Genomic DNA, 24,820 nt, shown 5'->3' with positions numbered 1-24,820 from the left:
TGCTGCTGTTGGCCTTCAAAGCACTGAAACGGTCAGAGACTGGAGTGTCTCAGGCATTGCCTCCCCTGTGTTGGAAGGGGAGAAAAAATCCAAAGAGACATGACTGGCAAAGGAAAAATTGGCAAACAAATATTTGGGAGTCAACTACCTTTAGCTTCTATCTTCAGAATTCACATTAGCACCTTGTGATTGCATCCTTAAAGTGTTTAAACTAAAAATGTTTAAGCAATCTTAACCTATTAAAGAGTTAACTGATTCCATTAAAAGGTACAGAGATTAATTTTTGGTGGCAGTGGTTAAAGATTTTCTAGCTGAGACAGCTCTGTGACAGGGAGTTCCATGAACCCAAATCTCAAAGTTTTAAAAAGGGAGCCACCACAGGAAAAACCTTGGTTGTTTTTCCACAATTGGTGACATAGGTAGAATAACCCACATATTGTTCCTCTACCAGTGCATTGCAGTAATCCCATCTGGATGTGACTGTGGCATGACTGACAGTATTCAGATCGACTTTCCTTCATGAGGCTTTTAACCTGCGACTTTACTGAGGCTTCTGCTTCCGGATTTACGTTGGATTAGGTTTGGCTCCTTTACATGTTTTTTTTTCTGGGTTTTTTTTTTCTCTGCCTTTCTATATGTTCCAGTACACAACCACTAGGTGGTGCTGTAGTATAGCAGAACTGTGCAAATACACTAAGGGTTCATGCAACCATCCACGAAAATACCAGACTTTTCTTATTAGTAAAAAAAGAAGAAGTGCTAAAATGGTTGCAAACAATGGGAGAGGCCGTGGAGGAGGATGACATCGTGTAAAGCACCCACAAACTACCCTGAGTGTGGGATCATGAGCGAGCGCACAATACAGGCCTTGTGTAGAAGGGCTCTACTGGAAAGGATGCGGCCAAAGCCGTGCAAATGCACTCCTAGCCCCAGACACCAGTGCCACCTGGCAAACCAGGAAAAAAGCTGGATTCAGAAGCAAACTCAAATTGCGAACTTCATCCTTCAGTGGGAATGCAAACCCACCCAGAACAGGCTGTATGCCGAAGAACCAATGGGTGACAAACGGATTCAGCAAAAGATAACAACGGTAACAAACAAGTGAAAGATCAAGAGTTCACGGCTGAAAAGGAAGCTGAATCTGAATCTCTTTCTGTTCAAAGCCCAGTCCAAACACTGTGCCATATATTGGCTCTGAAATTATTTTAAATTTATATCAGCAACTTTTTCTCTCATACATGAAAGCAAATTATTCAATCTATTAAAACGTTACTGCAAAGGTATATTTCCAACTGTAACACAGTTTATTAAACAAGCAAAGGCTGTATGGGGCATGTTGCAAAGTCTAACCGATATTCTAAAAGCCTTTCGCTGAAAGAAGATATCACTGAGTATACGGTACATGAAAATGGTGATCTTCAACATTAACAAAATACAGTGCAATCCCAAACATGTCTACTCAAAAGTAAGCCCCACTGAGTTCCATGGGACTTTCTCCCAGATGAGTATAGCATTGCAGCCTTAGGCTTAAATCCAACATCACATGAGTAGAGCTCTGTTCTGTTCATGCAATGGGACTTTCCCATCTTCTACTCCCCCTGCAGTCCCTAAATCTGCTCTGGAGGGACCACAACCCTCCGGAACAGATTTGGGCGTGAGTGTGGGGGGCGGCAGGGAGAGGGGAAATCCCTCCACCAGCAGTTTCCATTCCACTGGTGGATAGACATCGTTAGAGCCAAACCATTGTGCATTTCTGTCATCTGGTTTACAAAATGTAACACTACTAGTTTTAGAATATATCACTACAATTCTAAATATATATTTTAAGATCTGTGTTTCTTCTTCGAACTACTGAAATGCCAAGCTCCTGAGATTTCAAAATGTATCACAAAAATTACTGCTCCCCTGAGCTATGCATTAATCTATACTGAAAAGCCTCATGACTAGTCACATAAAGGAGGCAACAGCAAGCAAGAACAAAATATATCACTTAAAAAAACATACAGAAAACATTCATTCCACTAAACCATGGATGTCAGCAGATTATCTATTGCTGACCTAGGTTAGATCTACACTACTGCTTTATAGCGGTATTGAAGTGCACTGATAACTGTTGGGGGACATTATACATTTGACATACTGCTTTTGGAGTGCTATTTCCTGCTTTTTATTCCACATTTTCCAATATACTGCAACAAGTGCCCTACAAGGTATAAATGCACAATAGGGATATAGTGTTACCATGATGGGATTGTAATGATATGACACAAGGTGTAGATCTGGCCCTAGTCTCTCAAAACTGTAAGGGTGTGAAGACAGAGAGCTATCCAATTGTCAAATAGCTTCTAGCTAAAATAAGGGAATGGGTGAACTGTAACGTGATCATAATGATTATTACAGGGCAACACAGAAGCTCATTTCTGAAAGCTCTTTTCTGTAAACAATAATACATTCAAAATCTATACAATGTTTTCTATACAGCATATGCTGAACAACAGCTGCTTGTAGGCAGCAAGGAAAGGAATCACTCAAAAATGTATGGGTCAGACAGCACACAACCTTGGAGCCCCTCAGAGATAGCCAAAGTGTCTCCTAGTCCTTATGCTCCCAATCAGCCCTGATGTCTGCTAAATCCCTATTCCCAAGGTGGAGTACAAGGAATGCAAAGGTGATGCACTCTTGCCTGGAATGTGAACTGCAGTGCCACTGAATATAGCTGGCATTGCACACTGAGCATGAACCTGAACATTCCAAGCTAGAGTGTATTACCTTTGCCTTAAGGGTGCTTCCAGACAAGGCTTTTATCCTGCCATCACCCTGACTCATTGATGGAATTTTACAGGCTTCTACATGATGTTGTCTTCCATTTGTAAACCTCATGTGTTTTCCTTGTTCACGGAATTTTACAGGAGTCTACACTATTTGGATAACATGATGCAGAAGACATCATGCTAGAGAGCTTATATAAGTTCTGAAAGAGGCAAAAGCAAATAAGTACAATCAAAGTGCAACATAAGGTCTGAAGCAACCGCAGATTAAAAAATGCATCACGACCCATAAACAAACTCCTAGTCCCAATACTATCCTGTAACTAAGCAAAAGTGCACGTAACTGAAATAAACATGTATTCTTACCATTTATCTCTGTAGAGTAGAGACTATCAAACTCTGATATTTGATAAATAGGTGGATTAAGCTCACAGACCAGAGGTTCTGCACCCCTGGCCTAGGGAGAAGTCAAAGACACTGAGATTATTCACACACTAAACCACTGTGGGTTAATTAACCTGAGGGGCTTCACAGTGTGGCTGGCCGCCTTTTTGAATATGTAAGCTGGGGAGCATGCACAGCTGGGCAGAGTGGATTATGTGAGGGTTAAACACCCCTTGTATAAACCTAGAAGAACCCATTGATTGTTTAACCTCGCATAACCCATGCCCCCAGGTTGTCATGACATGACAAACCACAGCGCCTGCCTGCCACAGCTTGCATATTCAAAATGGTAGCCGTCATGTGCTATGAAGCCCTGCACATTAATTAACCCACGGTAGCTTAGCATATGTGCAACCCAGCCCACAATGTACAATTCCCAGGTTAACTGGGTAAGGAGCAAAAAAGTTAAAGTCTCAAAATCCTTTTATAAAAATGGCTAATAACTTAAAATATGGCATCCACGATCTACTTGAGGTCTATGGCTGTGCAAAATTTCACACATGCAGAGTATGGAGAGCGGGATGTAAATGGGTGGATGTCCTGGCTACATCCACCAATGCCACACTCAGATGGGCCCTGAAGGGTTCCACATGGGCCAATACAGCCCCGAATCCTGAAAAGGTTGCCCAGCAGGTATACAGGATTGCAGCCTTAAAGTAACTTCCTGAATAACTGCAAAAATTTGCAGAATAAAGCATCATGAAAACAATCAAGGACAAATATGAATAGATGACATGAACTGGAAAGGTTCATAGTGAAATCTTCATTTGCGTTTAACTTAATTCTTAAAATGTACAATCTTAACTTTCATTTACAATTCTAACTTACAGAGCAATACTTTACATATCTACTTAGAACTAACAGCACACTCCTATGCATGTGTATGCAGACATAAGTCCAGTTGAGTCCAATGAGGCTTATTCCCAGTCCAGGTAAGCAGGTATAGGATTACAGTCTCAGTCTCACTTGTGTTCAGTGAAGCTGACTCCCAGGTAAGTGTACATAGGGCTACAGCCTCATTTATTCTTCTAAAGCAGCCCCATTGAAATTCTACTGAATTCAGACTTGCAGCTTAGTCATTTACATATGTCACATTGTAAATTAGAGGCAATCCATTGTAGTATTCCATTTGTAGCTTTCTATACAAATTCCATTTGTAATATTCCATTTGTGAAATTGTAATATTCCATACAAATTCCATTTGTGGAACTGCAACATCCCAATTGTGATATTCCATTCCAAACAATAATATTTATTTATTGTTAATATGAACTAAAATTAATGCATCATTTAAGTTAGTTCTTACTTTCAATAACGGTTTTGTGCCATATTAAATGCATGCAGGTTACAGAGGTTACCGGTTACAGAGGACTATAACCAGGAAATTGTGGTGCCTATAATTGAGATTTGATGCTAGCACTGATGCTTTCATGTTACTTACTCCATAAAACTTACTGTCATGAGGAAAGAGCAGATTGATAAGCCTTTTATAGCATTCACCTTTTGTTTAAATGGAAGTTAAGATCTGAAGCCTAGCTTTAAAATAACTTGGGGGTCCTCATTTCTTGGGGGTCCTCATTTCATTATGTGATCTCAACGTTGTCTGCACAGTAACAATAGCAAAAGGATTAAGAATTGGAAGAAAATATAAGAAGCTTTACAGCTCAATTCTATGCATATATACTCAGAAGTAAGCTCCATTGAGTTCAGTAGGACTTACCCCCAGGTAAGTGTGTATAACACTGCATCCTTAATGGTCCATGTTGTTGTTGTTCAGTCGTTAAGTCGTGTCCGACTCTTCGTGACCCCATGGACCATAGCATGCCAGGCCTTCCTGTCCTCCGCTCTCTCCCGGAGTGTGCTCAAGTTCATATTCATTGCATCGGTGATGCTATCTAGCTATCTCAAACTCTGCCATCCCCTTCTCCTTTGGCCTTCAATCTTTCCCAGCATCAGGGTCTTTTCCAGGGAGTTTTCTCATCGCATTAGGTGGTCAAAATATTTGAGCTTCAGCTTCAGTATCTGTCCTTCCAATGAGCACTCAGGGATGATTTCCTTTAGGATTGACTGATTTGACCTCCTTGCAGTCCAGGGGACTCGTAAGCGTCTTCCCCAGCACCACAGTTCGAAACCATCAATTCTTCGGCGCTCAGCCTTCCTTATAGTCCAGCTCTCACAGCCATACATTACTACTGGGAAAACCATAGCTTTGATTAGACGGACCTTTGTCGGCAAGGTGATGTCTCTGCTTCTTACTATGCTGTCTAGGTTTGCCATAGCTTTCCTCCCAAGGAGCAAGCCTCTTTTAATTGCATGGCTACAGTCACTGTCTGCGGTGATCTTGGAGCCCAAGAAAATAAAATCTGTCACTGCTTCTATTTCTTCCCCTTCTATATGCCAGGAAGTGATGGGGCCAGATGCCATGATCTTCGTTTTTTTAATGTTGAGTTTCAAACCAGCTTTTTCACTCTCCACTTTCACTCTCAACAAGAGGCTCTTTAGATCTTCTTCACTTTCTGCCATTAGGGTGGTATCGTCTGCGTATCTGAGGTTGTTGAGAATTCTCCCGGCAATCTTAATTCCGACCTGTGATTCATCCAACCCGGCGTTTCTCATGATGTACTCTGCATATAAGTTTAATAAGCAGGGCGACAATATGCAGCCTTGTACTCCTTTCCCAATTTGGAACCAATCGGTTGTTCCATGTCTGGTTCTTACTGTTGCTTCTTGGCCCTTGTACAGGTTTCTCAGGAGACAGGTAAGGTGGTCTGGTACTCCCATCTCTTTAAGAATTTGCCACAGTTTGTTGTGATCCACAGAATCAAAGGCTTCAGCATAGTCAATGAAGCAGAAATAGACATTTTTTGGAATTCTCTTGCTTTCCCCATGATCCAGTGAATGTTGGTGATTTGATCTCTAGTTCCTCTGCCTCTTCAAAACCCAGCTTGAACTTCTGGTAATTCTTGGTTCACATGCTGCTGAAGCCTAGCTTGTAGGATTTTGAGCATAACCTTGCTGGCATGTGAAATGAGCGCAATTGTACAGTAGTTTGAACACACTTTGGCATTGCCCTTCTTTGGAATTGGAATGCAAACTGACCTTTTCCAGTCTTGTGGCCACTGTTGAGTGTTCCAAATTTGATGGCATATTGAGTGCAGCACTTTAACAGCATCATCTTTGAGGATTTTAAATAGCTCAGCTGAATACTGTAATCTCCGCTAGCTTTGTTGTTAGTCATGCTTCTTAAGGCCTACTTGACTTCACTCTCGAGGATGTCCGGCTCAAGTTCAGTGACTGCACTATCATGGCTATCAGGGACATTCAGATCTTTCCTGTATAGTTCTTCTGTTCTGTGTATTCTTTCCACCTCCTCTTAATCTCATCTGCTTCTCCTAGGTCCCTGCCTTGTTTGTCCTTTATCATGCCCGTCTTTGCACAAAACATTCCCTTGAGATCTCCAATTTTCTTGAAGAGATCTCTAGTCTTTCCCATTCTGTTGTTTTCCTCGATTTCTTTGCATTGTTCATTTAAGAAGGCCTTCTTGTCTCTCCTTGCTATTCTCTGGAACTCTGCATTCAGTTGGATATATCTTCCCCTTTCTCCCTTGCTTTTCGCTTCCCTTCTTTCCTCAGCTACTTGTAAAGCCTCATCAGACAGCCACTTGGCTTTCTTGCATTTCTTTTTCTTTGGGATGGATTGAGTTGCTGCCTCCTGAACAATGTTAGGAACCTCTGTCCATAGTTCCTCAGGCACTCCGTCTATCAGGTCTAATCCCTTAAATCTATTCCTCACCTCCACTGTATATTCATAAGGGTCATTTAGGTCATACCTGAATGGTTTAGTGGTTTTCCCTACATTCTTCAATTTAAGCTGAAATTTTGCAACAAGAAGCTCATGATCTGAGCCACAGTCAGCTCCAGGTCTTATTTTTACTGACTGTATAGAGCTTCGCCATCTTTGGCTGCAAAGTACATAATCAATCTGATTTCGATATTGACCATCGGGTGATGTCCATGTGTAGAGTCATCTCTTGTGCTGTTGGAAAAGAGTGTTTGCTATGATCAGCGTGTTTTCTTGGCAAAACTCTATTAGCCTTTGTCCTGCTTCATTTTGTACACCAAGGCCATGCTTGCCTGTTATCCTGGCTATTTCTTGACTTCCTACTTTAGCATTCCAATCCCCTATGATGAAAAGGATATATTTTTTTGGTGTTAGTTCTCGAAGGTGTTGTAGGTCTTCATAGAACCAATCAACCTCAGCTTCTACAGCCTCAGTGGTTGGGGCATAGACTTGAATTACTGTGATGTTGAATGGTTTGCCTTGGATTCGTACTGAGATCATTCTATCGTTTTTGAGATTGTACCCCAGTACTGCTTTTCCCACCCATTTGTTGACTATGAGTGCTACTCCATTTCTTCTAAGGGATTCTTGCCCACAGTAGTAGATATGGTCACCTGAATTAAATTCGCCCATGCTTCTACATTTTAGTTCGCTGATTCCCAAGATGTCGATGTTCAATCTTGCCATCTCATGTTTGACCACCTCCAGGTTACCTTGATTCATTGATCTTACATTCCAGGTTCCTAAACAATATTGTTCTTTACAGCATCGGACTTTCTTTTCACCACCAGACACATCCACAGCTGAGTGTCCTTTCGGCTTTGGCCCAACCGCTTCACTCTTTCTGGCGCTACTTGGAAATACCCTCTGCTCTTCCCCAGTAGTATATTGGACACCTTCCAACCTGAGGGGCTCATCTTCCGGCATCATCTCTTTTAGCCTTGTGATACGTTCCATGGGGTTTTCTTGGCAAGAATACTGGAGTGGGTTGCCATTTCCTTCTCCAGTGGACCACATTTTGTCAGAACTCTCTGCCATGACCTGTCCGTCTTGGGTGGCCCTGCACGGCATAGCTTATGGCTTCACTGAGTTACGCAAGCCCCTTCACCACAACAAGGCAGTGATACATGGAGGGGATACATCCATGTACAGACATACATATGCGTAGCACAAGGCACTTCCTTGGGGATTTGCCATACCATGATGGCTTAGCTTTAAGCTCTGCCAGACTGCAGTGTAACATGTTTCCATTACCATCACTATCATTATCCTTCAACATGCATTTGTGCCTATAGTCCCAGTGCAGTGAACAGTACCAAAGCTGCTTACAAGTAAGCACTTAAGCTAAACTGTTTGCAGACTGTAGTCTAATATTTTATCACCAATATCTGTATCTCCTTTGTCACATACAACAAATGGGTTTTGAAATCACGTTCATGTCTCTACTCCAGGAAGTCAGATTATATTTTTTTAGCTATCATTGGCCTGACATCAAGGATGGAGATTTGAAAGCTTATCTACATTGAAAGGCTATACCCAAGTGTCATTTTATAGGCAGTATCAGTCTATCAGAAAAGCCTACATAGGATTTGGCAAGACTGCTATGAAGTCCGTGTGCCCGACACTAAAAATTCTTATCTGTTAGCTTGTATCATAAAGTATCAGGATCTAAGTCTTTTCTAGCTCTTATCTGGCAAGGCAAAGGACCCAAGGCAACTCATGTTCTTCCTCAGGAATAAAAATAATAAATCATACAAAATTTCCAACGCTCTTATTCTGAATAGAACTGAAGCGCTTTTTTGTTTCCAAGCTGGCTAATCTGTGCATAATTGGCATTAATTAACACGTTCAGGCTTTTTACCAAGCTCTCATAGCTCATAAGTTTCCTTAGTTAATGCACAGATTGATCAGAAAATTGAATAATCTATTAATAGTTTAATTTTGCAAGCAAATTAATTTTGAATAGAGTGTTGCTGTGGTATTGGAACACAGCAAAGGTCTATTTTTATTTTTTGATTTTTTTTACAAAACTTCATGAACGATCTTCTTCTGATGAATGAGGCTACCAGAACATTTTGAGCCTCACGATATCACAACATTTCTTCAGGTAGAAATAAGAGGCAAAATATGAACCATTCATTCATGCAGTTACTTGAGTCACTCCAAGCAACAAATATCTTAACCATACGATTATATTGCCAAGATCAGCAACAGCAGCAGCCACAAAATATTGCATAAACAGAATGTCTGCAGTTCCCTTGCATATTTTATACAAAAATATAATTTGTGTTAAGACATGTGGGCAGGGGGGTGCTGTTTACATTATACTGTGAAACCTTGGAACACAGACATTTTTTTCTTCAGTTAGGCAACTGAAGTTGAACCCACACTGTAGATTAAGCAGAAAACCTGGTTACTCCTGATTAGAGTTAATGTCAATGCTGTTGTTAACAGTTAACCACCATTAGTCCCTGAAACTGAAGGAAATGGGGAGAAAGGAACATGCCATCTACTTCCCGGTGTCATCGGCAATGTTAAGTTGGCATTGATCCTAAATACCATAGATGTTGCCATTCTATAATTCAGGGGTGGGCAATGTGGCACCCATGGGCACCAATGTGCCCCTGGACACATTTCTTGGTGCCCACCAAGGTGCCCTACCCCTCCCATTTTTTTTGTTTTGTTGTGTAACACGTCTTCTTACCAGCAGCTGGGATTGCTGTGAAATACATTTCTATTGGTGCTGAAAACTGTGAGTTCAAAAGAGTTGTTTATTGTGTTGGGGCTCACTCCCCACATGTACTCAGTCTTTGGGGCAGGTTACTTGTCCTTTGCCATACCTCCGATGGCAGCCATTTTTTGGTAGTGTCCAGAACAGTTTCTCAAATTGACAAATGCACCCATGGCCCAAAGAGGTTGCTACCCCTGCTTTCGTCAAATAACTGTACATTTATTTATTCGTGTCAGAAGCATCACAATTAAAAAACATACTATAACACATAACATTTAAAATACAAAATATAGAAGTTAAACTATATACAAGTTAGACAAATCTTGCCCAGAAACTAGCAACATTAATTGCGTTCTGTCGCGCTGTCATAAGGTTCTCATGTGTACATTGGTACACAAAGGGCAAGTATACATATGTTGTTGTCTGCAAGTGTCCGCAGTCGCACAGGGCAGAGATCACCGGATAGCCCCATTTATTTAAAGTGCCTCCAGATCTCGTTGCGCCCCTGCGCAGTCTATTCAGTGATTTCCAAACTTCCCAGCTTCCATCGGAACCGAGTGCCAGCTCTTCTGCTGGTTCCCTCCAGTGTTGATCCTTTGTAGCTTTCCATAGTCCATTCTACTTTTGAATTCATCAAAGTCTTCCGTCGATCTGAGGAAGCTTCTCCTGGATTTTAATCTCTGAGGAGCTGGTTGTAGGCTGTAAAGAGGGTGTTGTTTGGATACTGAGGATTTAAGCCTCTCTTTGTATGCTGCTGCTTCTCTACGAACAGCAGGTGGGGCAATGCCAGCTATATGGTAGATCTTATCTAGAGAAGGAGGTTTTAGACATCCAGTAATGATTCTGCTTGTTTCATTCAAAGCAACATCAACTTGCCCAGCATGTGCTGATTTATACCAAACTGGGCAGGCGTATTCGCCGGCCGAGTGGCAGAGGGCTGATGCTGTAGCCTCAAGAACCCTTCGTTTAGCACCCCAAGTAGTGCTCGTTAATTTCCTAATGATGTTATTTCTTCCGCTGACCTGCAGTTTAGTGGCGATGCAATGCTGTTTATATGTTAAGACCCTATCCAAAGTAACCCCTAAATATTTAGGGTTGGTGCAATGCTCCAATAACACTTCTTTCCATGTAATTTGCAGCTTCCTAGCAGCCTGCTTATTGTGTAGATGGAAGGCACATGCCTGAGTTTTGGATTTGGCCTTAGCTGGTTTTCACAGAAATATCGATCCAGCTCTTCCAGAGCTTCGGTTAATCGTTGTTCTACCTCCTAGAATGTTTTTCCTTGTGTGGCCATTGCCCGATCATCAGTATATATGTAATTATTGGTGCCTGCAGGAAGCGGTTGATCATTAGTATAGATACTGAAGAGGGTTGGAGCTAATACACTTCCCTGTGGTAGACCATTCCTCTGATTTCTCCACCTACTTCATCTTCCCTGGAATTCCACGAAAGACCTACAGTTCTGAAACAGATTCCTAATAATGTTTAAGTTTAAAGTCTTTAGTTATATCATATACTTTCTGCTTCAGTCTCCTAAGCTTGATGGTATCATATGCAGCCGTTAGATCTATAAATACAGTTCCTGTTTTGCTACTCTTTTGGAATCCATCTTCAATGTATTGAGTTAGATTCAGGATTTGTGCAGTACAGCTTCTTTTGGGGAGAAATCCAGCCTGCTGCGGTATAAGCAAGGGTTCTACAGCTACAGTAAGGCGATTTTGTATCAGTCTTTCAAAAATTTTATAAGTATGGCACAAAAGAGAGATTGGTTGGTAGCTCTTAGGGTTATTAGCTTCTTTACCTGGTTTTAGAACTTCTATAACCTTAGCCTTTCGGCAAACACCAGGGATTTTGCATTGTTCCAAACAGGCATTAAACATTTCTAATATCCACTGCCTTGCTTTCGGCCCAAAATGTTTTATCTGCTCAGTAAGAATATCATCCAAGCCTGCAGCTTTCTGTGGTCTACATTTCCCTATAGCATTTCTCAACTCTTCCATAGTAAAAGGGACGATAGGTTAGTTGTTTCATCCTCCTTTTTTCTATTAATTTTAGTCTTATGATTTAAAGGCATTTGTTCTAAATTACCATTCTTAAAGAGCTGGCTAGCTATTTGGTCTGCTGTTACATTGCCATATTCTCTAGAGCTAGTTGGATCATTGTTCAGGTGCCTCAGCAGTCTCCATGCTTTGTGGCTACTTATGCTCATATCTAGGTCCTCTACTAATCTACTTTCTCTCTTGGCCTCAGATATAGAGTCAATTAACTGCTGGCCTGCATTCACTGTGTCCTCTGCTATTGGGTCATCATCAAAGAGAGCAAAGTACATGAAATATTTGCAAATAATAATAATAATAATAATAATAATAAAATGCATTTATATCCTACACTACTAATAAAAGTAGAAGAGTGTACAACAACATATAATTTAATCAATAAATATATAAAAACTTTAAAACAAAAAACAGCCTCAAGAGCAAAACGGAGTAAAACGATTGCGGCTGTCTAGCCACGGAAGGGCTGAGCAGAGAAGGAGATCTGCTGTACAATACATTGGATGTGTTCTACAGGCACTTCCGCCCTCCCCACTAGGGATGGCGGAGAATTCCGCCACGGATCTCAGTAAGGCCAAATGCCAACGCCTTGGCCCCCCCGAAATCCATGGCGGAACGAAGCCCCCCCACCCCCCACCCCGCGAAAGGCACGCGAAACGGAGCACCTACCTGCTATGCTAAATACTTACGTAGCCTATCACGGCTAACACAGGGACACCATTTGCGTCCCTGCGGAGGCCGTGATAGGCTACTTAAATATTTACGTAGCCTATCACAGCAAAAAAAGGGAACGCAAATGGCGGCAGCTACGGTGGCTGCCATTTGTGTCCCTGCGCAGCCCAGCAGCATCCGGATGTTGCTGCGGGCGGCCCCAGCTGGCAGCTCTGTGGAGTCGCCGCGGAGCAGAGCCAGCCGGCGAGGATTTCAGGGGGAGGGACGGAGCGCCTCCCCCCCACCGCGGATGTCACAAAACGAAACAGGTGAGTCGTTTCGTACATCCCTACTCCCCACCCCGGAACGCCCCTAGACATGCCCCTTTTCGGCTGCTCCACGCTCCTCTTGCGAGCGCGGAGGATGGGGCTGTTCCGGCAACAAAATCACATACCAATGGAAACATTTCCAAACATCTATTTTCAAAATGCTCCCTCCATAGCATGAGTTTCTTTCGAAAAGCAGTTACTTTCTCATTCATTGTTAAACATCAACTTTACCTTGAAGGGACAGATTAAGTGTGTTTATTTTTTCAAAAATATATGCTGGGTAGCATACTACTGACAGCCACTTGTCATCACAGAAAAGGTCAGCAAATGCAGAACAAATTTGCTTTCCCTTGGCAGGATGGCAGCTGCTCTGGTGCCCCGGCTAAGCAAGCGCGTCTTCCTCTGCCATGCCAGGCAGAGACTGGTGCAGTTGCTCCCAGTGGCTGTGGCGGAGGCAGGATAGGACTGGAGCAGAGAGAGAAATGCCATGGAGCTTCCCTCTTAGCTCCCATCCCATCCTGCTGCCTCTGCCACCACCATCATTGCACACAATAGCAGCTCTGGAGGCAGCAGGAAGCTGCTCAATTATCAGGCGGCTTGTGCACTCCAGTGGATCATCTTGCACACATCCTGGGGTGCATGCACCCCACTTTGGAGACCACTGCTCTAAGGTAACCTGGTCCTAAGCACTTTGAATTGAGCCCAGAAACAAATAGGAAGCCAATGGAACTGACATAAGATCAGAGTGATATGGTCTGGCCTGCAAGTGCCCGATAAAAGTCTGGTCACAGCATTTTGGACCAACTGAAGCTTCCAGCCTGTCTTCAAAAGCATTCCCACATTGAGGACATTGCAAGAATCCAGTCTGGAAGTAACTGAGCCATGGATGACTAAAGCCAGGTCCACCTTCTCTGGGTAAGGCGAATCAGACAAAGGTGATAAAAGGCACTGCTAGCAATTGCCACCACCTGAGAATCCAGGGAAAGTTATTTGCTCAAGGAGTATCCCCAAGATATGTACCTCCTCCTTCAAGGGGAGTGCAACATATCCAGAGCAGGTTGCATCACCTCACCGAGTGTTCTTGACTTACAGTACTTCCATCTGGATTATGTTTCTGTTGGTAAACCCCCATCCACTCCTGAACTGACCCCAGTACTGATGTCTCATGTTAGGAATAGAAATAGCGGTTTGTAAAATACTTGTATTTTAAGAAACTCACTGAGCCAGGAAGTCTGCATGTACTGCTTTGTATTATAGAGCACTAAGCCTGCAAACTTTAACCAATATAATTAATCCACTGAAACTCTGATCACAGATTAAAATTTTCTTCCTGATTAATCACCGGAGCTGACGAAAAGTAATGCCCAGGACTAGAGACACTTGTAAAACACACAGGCGCTCTACTCCCTGCAATAGGAAAGATTAAAAAAAAGTCCTTCCGGTGTATAAACAAACATAGTATATAGTTTTCCTTTCAAGGTTTCCTATAGCTTTCTTTCTACAGTATGAACTACTAGCTCCTGAAGCAGAGAGTGATCTGCTGAGATCAGTGTCAGTACATATTTTAAAGCTGGATCTTTTGCACAACCCTGGCAGACCATGAACTGAGGTGTGTGCCATTATAATAATGTAATATTCCATCTTCTCAAATGGTGGGAATATAGAAATGTGGCTTTAAGGACAAACTATAGCTCAATGGGTGGGCATGTGCCAGGTTTTGCTCCAGTTCACACAATCATATGTCAGCTTAGTAAGCTGAAATATAAATGAGCTTTTTGTCCATACAAAAGAGCCCTTTCTCTTCTCCTTTCATGGCACATCTGAATACAAGGTAGAAGTCTTCAATTAATCATAGTTTCCCATTTTATCTGAACTAGAAACTATGGTTATCAGCTTTGGAACAAGCCAGGACCTTAAACCAACTTCAAACCATGGTTTAAGATCATAGTTTGTTCCATAAATTTACAGAATAATGTGAACTAAAACTTATAAATATATTGCCAACACTAAGAAAAATGTATTTCAATATTTGCCATCCACTTCAAGGAATAACAAGTACTGACCATCAGTTTCAATCCTAAACTTGCTTTCTCTGAACCGACTTCCACTGATATGAATAAAATAATGTGCAAGCTACTTTTTTTCTATCTGGCTTGAGGATACTATTGCCAGCCTCTTTTAAACAAGGAATTCTTGAAGGATTTCCCCCTTGAGATTTTCCTAAAGTTCAGATGTCCAGGTTTATTAATATTCTCATATATGAATGATGTGAACTCCTGGAAACAAACAACAGCTGAATGACACCCTAGGGCCAATAAAGAAAATTCAATGAAAGCTCCTTGTTGGGACAAAACCAAACCATGGCTCTTCTAGCAATTCCTGATTTAGATTATGAAGTGTTTCTTCTTAAAAAGCAAAGTCCAGATGGTGCCATCTACCAAATTAAAGTCATTTTAATGGCTGGTTAAATGTGGAGCTTAAGTTACTTAATGGAGTCCTTAGGAAACTGATGCATGAACTAACCCTTCCCCCTGCCCTCATATTGTCATTAAAACTCCTTGCAATTAGATTTATCCAGAGCTCTGGGTTTTGAGATGCATTAAGAACAAGACTGCAGATTAATTTTTCATTATATGGTATTTTTTTAAAAAGGAATTTGTAGAGAAAACCATTTATGTGCATTTTAAAGATTAGAATGATCCTTCTAGGTTTTTTTAGTCATGCAAGCAGTTCTTGTGAGTAATTTGACTCACATTCAGTGCAAAATCTATGAGACGTATCAACCAGATGCACAGGGATGGGCTGGCAGGAATAGGATGCTTATGCTTAAAATGTTAGTCCTGCTTACTTTTGAGCAGATATGCAGAGGTTTATCCTGCTTACTTCTGAGGGGGCTTAAAATTGGAAAGAATCACATTTTTTTCATGCCCACTCTGCCTATGGCTATGCACACAGATGGAATGCTGCCCCTGAAACCTTTCCCACTTTGGAATTCAGTCCTTGGACTGGAAAAGCTTCCCCACCCCTGACTCTGGGCATAGCTGGCAGGAATATTTAGAATTTGGATGCTTAAATACTAGAACTTTAGTGTAACTTACTGTAGACAGGCTAAAAGTGACCGAGAGTGATAATCTCAGTGTAATAATGGCCCAGTTCACATAACACGATAACCGTAGAAGCCATTTCTGAGCAGCATGCTAAACCAGGGAAGGGGAAGGGGAACCACAAGCTGGATGATGTCAGGGATTGGAGTCCTGCCCGTGACATCAGCACCACCCCCTGACATCATCAGGTCTCCAGCCAAAGTGCTGGCTGGCCAGTGCTTCGGCCGGGGAACCAGCTTCCCCATGCTACCAGAGTTCCCAGCTTTGCTTGCCCCTCGCTTTCCCATGCAGGGAAGCTGAGAAACAAGCAGATTGCACTCAGCCAGCACTTCCTGGGGCTGGCTGAGCCTCATCATTGGGACTCAGACAACTCCTGAAAGCACCAGCCAAGTGTGCCGCCAACTGGGGGGGAAGCATCATATTAAGTAAGGAGAATTCCCTTGTCATCTTTGATAACAAATAAAAGATAACAATGGGAGTCTTCTCCTTGCCTTCTCCACAAGCCCCCAGTAGATTCAAGGCAGTAGGGCTTGGGGAAGGAGAAAGGGCCATGGAGGGAGCCCAGGCTTCCACAGGCCAGATGAAGAACTTCTCCAGATGGAATAATGCCCATGGGCTGGAGATTTCCCATCCCTGAGCTAAAGAAACCACAGACCATCTGTCCATGGTTTGTTTAGCATTACATACAGACTGGGAACTCTGTCTTCCATGACAAGCCAGACTCCTAAGCCATGCTGCTCATAAATGATCAGCAGCTTATTGTAACGTGCGAACCAGGCCACTGTGTTTTCTTGAAGTACATGGGTTTGTAAAGGAAAATAATAATTTATTTGGACTTTACATGGAAAATATTCTCTCACTTAAAGACATTCAGTATCTTCCCAAATCTGTTTAATATACAACAAAACCATGTTCTTTAATATACAACAAAACCTTGTTCTTCCTTGTTCTTAAGAAGAACTATATAGGACACTGTTGTTGTTCAGTCGTTAAGTCGTGTCCGACTTTTCGTGACCCCATGGACCATAGCATGCCAGGCCTTCCTGTCCTCCGCTCTCTCCCGGAGTGTGCTCAGGTTCATATTCATTGAATCGGTGATGCTATCCCCTTCTCCTTTTCCCTTCAATCTTTCCCAGCATCAGGATCTTTTCCAGGGAGTTTTCTCTTCGCATTAGGTGGCCAAAATATTTGAGCTTCACCTTCAGTATCTGTCCTTCCAATGAGCACTCAGGGTTGATTTCCTTTAGGATTGACTGATTTGACCTCCTTGCAGTCCAGGGGACTCGTAAGAGTCTTCTCCAGCACAACAGTTCGAAAGCATCAATTCTTCGGCGCTCAGCCTTCCTTATAGTCCAGCTCACACAGCCATACATTACTACTGGGAAAATCATAGCTTTGATTAGACGGACCTTTGTCAGCAAGGTGATGTCTCTGCTTCTTACTATGCTGTCTAGGTTTGCCATAGCTTTCCTCCCAAGGAGCAAGCCTCTTTTAATTGCATGGCTACAGTCACCGTCTGCGGTGATCTTGGAGCCCAAGAAAATAAAATCTGTCACTGCTTCCATTTCTTCCCCTTCTATATGCCAGGAAGTGATGGGGCCAGATGCCATGATCTTAGTTTTTTTAACGTTGAGTTTCAAACCAGCTTTTGCACTCTCCTCTTTCACCCTCAACAAGAGGCTCTTTAGATCCTCTTCGCTTTCTGTCATTAGGGTGGTATCGGCTGCGTATCTGAGGTTGTTGAGAATTCTCCTGGCAATCTTAATTCCGACCTGTGATTCATCCAACCCGGCATTTCTCATGATACTGTGCATATAAATTAAATAAGCAGGGCAACAATATGCAGCCTTGTTGTACTCCTTTCCCAATTTGGAACCAATCAGTTGTTCCATGTCCAGTTCTTACTGTTGCTTCTTGACCCTCGTACAGGTTTCTCAGGAGACAGGTAAGGTGGTCTGGTACTCCCATCTCTTTCAGAATTTGCCACAGTTTGTTGTGATCCACACAATCAAAGGCTTTAGGGTAGTCAATGAAGCAGAAATAGAAGTTTTTCTGGAATTCTCTTGCTTTCTCCATGATCCAGCAAATGTTGGCGATTTGATCTCTAGTTCCTCTGCCATATAGGACATATATACCTTTAAAAGATGGGTCACAGCTAGAACACTAAAGCAACAAGAACCGCACTAGACTTTGATAAAGTGTGTCTGTGGTGTAGAGTACAGCAAAGAGTAATACTGCCTTGATCCTAAGCATACTTGCTTGGAAGTATATAAAACCAAGATTTCAAGTATAATGTTTTGGACTACCAGAGCATATGAGCTGCTACAAATGTGCAGTGGATACGTATGATATAACCCTCATGTGCATCCTTAGGGGTACAGCCTCATGACAGGACTATAACAGCATGCCTGAATTGGCTCTATTGGCTCTGTCCTGAGGACACTTTGCACTAGCAGAATCCCAATTATTCAAAATTATTAAGGGTGCAATCCTATGGAGATAGACATCAGCCCCCGAACTCGGAGGCGGACACCTATCCAATGCAGGGCGAACGGAGCACAGAACGGATCCTCTCATCTGTGCTCCAGCAGCCCTGCATTTGTGGCTAGATGCCCATTTTTGGGCATCTAGCTACTGCTTCAGGGAAAGGGAAGGAAGGGGCATGAAGACCAGATAGAAGCTGTCTAAAACAGCTTCTGTGATCTCCTCCCCTCCCCACCCACGAGGAATGTCCCGTTTTCACCCTCTCTGTACTCCATTTATGAGCATCGAGATGGCCATGGAGTGGAAAGAACCATGCTGGCTATGAGAGGGAGGGGGAGCGGAGCGTGGTTACTGGGAACGAAGGACAGATGATCTTGATTTGCTGAAACTATGGCCATCTAGGCAGTGTCTAGTGGTCATAGGATTGTTCTCCCCGACGAGCTAACAAGACTCTCTCTATTATTAAGAATATAAGAAGAGCCATGCTGGATCAGACCAAGGGTTCATCTAGTCCAGCATTCTGTTCACACAGTGGCCTACCAGCTGATGACCAGGAAACCACAAGCAGGGCATGAGCTCAGCAGCACCCTCCCACCTATATTCCTCAGCAACTGGTGTACCTAGGCTCACTGCCTTTGGTACTGGAGGTAGCACATAGCCATCAAGACTAAAAGCCATTGATAGCCTTTTCCTCCAGGAATTTGTCCAACCCCCTTTTAAAGCCATCCAAATTGGTGGCCATCACTACATCCTGTGGTAGTGAATTCCATAGTTTAACTATGCACTGTGTGAAGAAGTACTTCCTTTTATCTGTCCTGAATCTCCCACCAATCAGCTTCATAGGATGACCCCAAGTTCTAGTATTTTGAGAGAGGGAGAAAAATGTCTTCCTATCCACATTTTCCACACCATGCATAATTTTGTAGACCTCTATCATGTTTCCCCTCACCCTCCTTTTTTCCAAGCTAAACAATCCCAGCTGTTGTAACCTTCTCTCATAGGGGAGATGCTCCAGCCCCTTGATCATTTTAGTTGCCCTTTTCTGCACTTTTCCAGCTCTACAATATCTTTTTTTAGGTGTGGTGACCAGAACTGTACACAGTATTCCAAGTGTGGATGTACCATATATTTGTATAGGGGCAGTATGATGTTGGCAGTTTTATTCTCAATTCCTTTTCTAATTATGCCTAACATGGAGTTTGCCTTTTTTTACAGTGGCTACACACTGGGTTGACATCTTCATTGAGCTGTCCGGCACAACCCCATGATCTCTTTCTTGGTTTGTCACCACGAGCTCAGATCCCATCAGGCTATACTTGAAGTTGGGATTTTTTGCCCCCAACATGCATCCCTTTACACTTGCTTACCTTGAACTGCATTGTTGAATGGAAATAGCTGACAGTACTTACTACTGTAATATCCCAGACAGTTAAAATCAGAGAATAATTTAAAGACAGAGAAATCTAAACAACTGAAATATACTGTGTCATTACACTTAAAGGTACATTTTGTGACTGCCTGTCGTACTTGCTGTGCTTGTTGTTCAGTTGGCTAGTGTTCTCTGTATGCCTACTCCTTTAACACATTTAATCAGCTCTAGTATTCAGCACCACTGATGATATATTACTCTGTTTAAAACCAGATCTCTGGGTGACAGATCAGAATGAAAGGTTAAAGAGCTCCAGTGTTTAAAGCATTATCGTTCGACCGCTTATAAATCACTGGGTGTGTACACAGATAATTAGGTCTATTAGTTTTGTGCAGCTGAAGAGCTTTTCTGTTGTATGACTTACTATGGGTTTCTCCCTTGAATAACAGTGAAAGTATTACCATGGGGAGATCCACCTCTACTTCTACATTTGTGCAGAAACTTCTTCTGCATGGGAAGAGGAGCAAAATTCTTGCAGTGGTAGCCCCTTGGGAGCAGCATTTCGGGAGACGCAGCTGCAAAGGGGAAGCTGCACAAGGAAAGCACATGTGTGCACTAGTTTGATCATAGTATATGATGGTCACTAATACATAACAAAAATATCATCCTATCAGCTCACAAGCACAGTGCATATTCAATTATTAATCATGATTAGCATGCTAGACATGATTTGATGGCTTCATCCTAGTTCAGATCCCAAATGTACAGTGAAGGAAGCCATGGTTTAGCACGCTGAGCTGTGCTGCACCCTGAAACCAGTGCAGTATAGTCATCAGAATGTCAGACTAGGGCCAGGGAGACTCTGGTTCAAATCCCGACTCAGCAACGAAGGGTGGCCTTGGGCCAGTTCACTATCTCTCAGCCTAACCTACCTCATAGGGCTGTTGCAAGGATAAAGAATATTGGATTTTCAGTCGAAATGAATACTACACAGTTATGCTGTAGTTTGTGGGGGAGGGAAGGTGGATAGTATAAGCAGTGGCTTAGTAACAAATCTGTTGTCAAAGGTTACCAGTAATTGCCAGAAGCTGTCCTTAGCACATCTTACAACTGGTGTTGGGGAACCTGCAGCCCTCGGCCTAATTTCATGCAGCCCTAAGCATCATCCACCTCTCTGGACACTGCTGGCCAACTCTTGCTCTCTGGACTGGCCCTCTGGCAATTGCTCCCTCCTCTTCTTCCACTTTGTGTGTTTGCATGTAAGAAAGTGGGGGGAGAAGGAATGGAGTGGCACAGAAAGAGAGAAAGAGCTGTGCAGTCATCCAATGCTGCAAACTCCACTCACTTTTAGCTCTGCCTCCACCACTATTGGACCTGGCTCCAGTCACCATTGGCTGCAGGCCCCGGTGACTTCTCCTATGGGTCAACAGTCCTTCACATGCAAAAGGTTCCCCACTCTGTCTTCTAGTTTAAGTGAACTACGGAACTAAATTAGCAAATGTGGCTTTCAATTAGAGCTATGACAGTTCAGGGGATCATCTTAACCTTTCTGTATGTAGGTATCACAGTACAATCCTATACATGTCTACTCAGAAGAAAGTCCCATTGACCTCAATGGGGCTTACTTCCATATCAGTGGGTATAAGATTGCAGCCTTGGTTAGGTGCTTTTCCTTCACCTCTTATATTACCACCTCTATTAGCTCAGTGAATTTTACTCCCAAATCAAAATTATAAGTGTGGTACACACCAAAGCATCCTTGCTCCTTGGTGTAACATGATCCTTCCACAATCCATTGATTTGTGGGCTCAATCCCAAATTCCAGCACTAATGTATATAAAGTCTGCACAGAGAAGGTGCCTTCAGCCCCAGCCACACTGACGTTGAAGTAAAACAGATAGATTTCTGCAAAACTTTCTTCCAAGTGTACACACTAATTAGGATTGGGTATGAAATGGAAACCCTGAATGCACTTGTTCAAGAGTAGGTTTGGCTGAAATTAATGGGCCTTAGTTAACATAAATGTCCTGGCGCTGGAACAGAAAACAGCCAAACAAAAAGAGAGTTCCTTTGCGACTGGTTATACAGACTAGGCAGCAATCCATTAGGTGTAACATGACCTGTGATCAGATAATCTGGAACTGAATAATCCCACAGCTCTTCAGTACTGGAATAAATTGCATACACTGTGTTTACACCCACTCTCACCCCATGCTCCCTTTCCCTCTTCCCTTTACCATCTACTAGGATTTCCTTCCTGCTGTTGCTATCCCCACCCCACCCTAACCTTCCAATGTACGTGCCACTACAGACCACAGTTTGTTTGTTTGTTTAAAAACGTTTCTAGGCCACCTTTCAGGGCAGAAGGCCTCCCAAGGCAGCTTACAGCAATGAAGTACATAAAAAAGTAAAAATATCAAAAGTGATAAAAACATAAAAACAATAAAAGCCAGCAATAAAACCAGCAACAAGGACAGTGGCAGTAACAGCAACAAGAGAAGTCATTTCAAGAGGAGGCCACAGTAAAATAATACGTTTTCAAGGCTTTCTTAAAAACCTGCAAATGAGAGAGCATGGCGGACCTCAGATGGCAACTTGTTCCAAAGGTGTTCCACCTACAAACCATTCACTAAACCTGAGGGCAGGAACTATCTTATTATTCATCTCTGTAAACTGCTCTGGGTGCCTTCTTTAGCTGAAGAGTAGGATAAACATTCTGTAAATAAATAAATACTTCCATTGAAATCAATGGGATTGAACGAGATTATAGCCACAAATAAGTTGCTGTCAATCAACTGGCACCCCATTCCTATGCCTGCTGTTTTGAGATTTCCATGTGCTATTGACTCCCAAGCAAGTATACTCACTTTCAAAGCCTAAAGCCGCAGTCCATAAATCCCTGGGTTGCATCCACTTTTAGCCTTACACAAGGTAGACCTGATGAAATGAATGAGACTTAAGTTAGTCACAACTAAATTAAGTCCCATTCATTTCAATGCATCTACTCTACATAGGACTAACACTGGATACTACCCCCTCATTTCAGAATAGCCCTACAGAATCCAATGGTATCTAAACAAAAACAGAAATCTTTAAATTAAGTGGTTTGTGGTTGGCAGCCTTCCACTAGTTTCTACAGATATATGCCAAGTGTGCATCTCTAAGCCTCTCTTTCTCCCTTGTGCCTCCCTGCCCCTACAGTCTTTCTCACTGTAAAGCAATAGTAATACTCCAGTCTAAAGCACTCTCAGAATCTGAAGTGTTTTTATAATTCTTATCTCCTTTGTCCTAGGATTTGCCCTAGACCACCCAGTGAGCTTCATGGCTGAGCGGGAACATAAACCCACACTACACATCACACAGTCTTGCAAACTGCCACCACGAACACAAGCTGGTGTCCGCTGACAAGCATCACTATTTTAAACATAAAACATTTCAACTGTACATAGTGTTAGGGGCTCTATTCGGGCCAAAACGTGAATCATACATTTATAAATGAAGAAAACACATCTCCTTGGAAGCAATCACGCTTATTCCAATGGAACTTTCTTTGCAATAATGCTGCAATCCCATGCACACTTACTTGGGAGTAAGCACCACTTAATACAGTGGGACATACTTCCAAGTAAGCATGTCTAGGATAGGGCTGCGCTTGCTCTTCGGATCTCTGGCTAAAGCTGCATTCTCCAAATCACTGATTTCAGAAACACTCTCATACAACATAAATTTGTGTTGTATGCGATTTCTCAGTGCGATTTCTTGGGAGTGAAATAGATGGTCTATCTTGGGCTTTCACCTGCGTATTATTATTTCCAGGTTATCTGAGCTATTTCCCTCCGCCAGCAGTACCACCACCCTCCTCCTGTCAAATTATTGTTCTCCAGGTGCCTTAGCCTAGGTAAAACTCTTAGCTAAGAAACCAGGGTGTGGGTCTGCCTCTGCCTCACCTTCTCCTTTCTGCCCTCCATTTAGGAACTCGTTATTAAAAGTTGCCACTTCCCCCCTCCCCACCCCCAACCCCTCAACTGTTAGGACCTAATTTGAGAAATCCTGGGTTGCTATTTTTCATCGCCAAAGTCATGTCTACCAACTCGTTATCTGGGCCTTTTCCAGCATGAAAGTAGTGCCTCTGAGCAACTGCAGAGTGCATTCCCCTCGCCACTGGATATCCGCAGCCACACGCGCAGAGCCCAGTCTATCCTAAGACTCGGGAGCATGGGGCTTCCAGGAGGATTTACACACAGTTTTGCGCATTCAACGCTGCAGACGGTCCTCGACTTACCAGAGAGATCCAGGCGCCCCGGCAGCCTACCCCTGGCAGCGGCAGAAGAACGCGAGTCCCCGCAGGCTGTGCGGAGCCCGGCCAGAGCCGGAGGCTCTGCGCCCCCACAGGCGGCTGCCGGCACTTGCAGCGCCGCGGCTGCGGACCCCGCGCTCCGAAAGCCTGAGGCGCTGAGCCCGAACCAAGCCGGCGCGGGCGGCTTTGAGCCCGAGTGGCAGCAGGCCGCCCGCTTCTCTCCCTCAGCGCCGCTTGACTAATAAAACGGGGAGGGTAGAAGAGAAGGAGAAAAAGCAGCGCGCTGAAGGGACAACCCCCCCCCCCCAAAGAAAAGGTTTCCCAATGGCAGGAGAAGCGCAGGGCGCGGGTGAGGAGGCAGGCAGCGCCACAGCGAGCAGCCGCTGCTCAGGAGTCTTTACGCAGGAGGGAAAGCGGCGGCGGCGGCAGCTACCGCCGTGCCAGAAGCATCGAGAGAGGAGGAGCAGAAGCGGAGCAGAAGAGGACAGCGCGCGAGCATCGCCACTAATGCGCATGAGCGCCAGCGCGAAAGCCTCGCCACCGCAGGCGCTGCTGGCGGCGGCCAGATGACGAGGGCGGAGGCATTCGGGAGGCTTGGGAGAAGAAGAGTCCGGGCAGCCGCAGGCACCTTTCTTGCCTGCTGCGGGGCGCCTCAGTCGAATTCCTTGGCATGCAGCCGCACCAGCCGTGTCCCCTCCTCCTGCCTGTAGCCAGGTGTTTCTCTCTCTCACACACCCCCCCCCGCCCTC

General features: G+C 43.5%; 1 protein-coding gene across 2 annotated transcripts in view; it reads right to left on the bottom strand.

Annotated features, from left to right (window-relative positions):
• The window catches only part of PAG1 (phosphoprotein membrane anchor with glycosphingolipid microdomains 1), a 154,944-nt gene extending 130,358 nt beyond the window's left edge, over nucleotides 1-24,586 (bottom strand). Inside the window, exon 1 of one of the 2 annotated variants that reach the window (XM_084848029.1) lies at nucleotides 24,057-24,586. The gene's annotated coding sequence lies outside the window, so the exon portion shown is untranslated. The remainder of the gene's footprint in view (nucleotides 1-24,056) is intronic. The other variant, XM_084848031.1, reaches the window with a different exon arrangement.
• Nucleotides 24,587-24,820: the final 234 nt, after the last annotated feature.

This window comes from Heloderma suspectum, chromosome 4 (genome assembly GCF_057233095.1).
Source record: "Heloderma suspectum isolate Gila_16-S chromosome 4, 16-S_ref, whole genome shotgun sequence".
NCBI lineage: Eukaryota > Metazoa > Chordata > Lepidosauria > Squamata > Helodermatidae > Heloderma > Heloderma suspectum.
The sequence above is the reverse complement of the archived record's forward strand: the minus strand, read 5'-3'. Positions and strand labels throughout refer to the sequence as shown.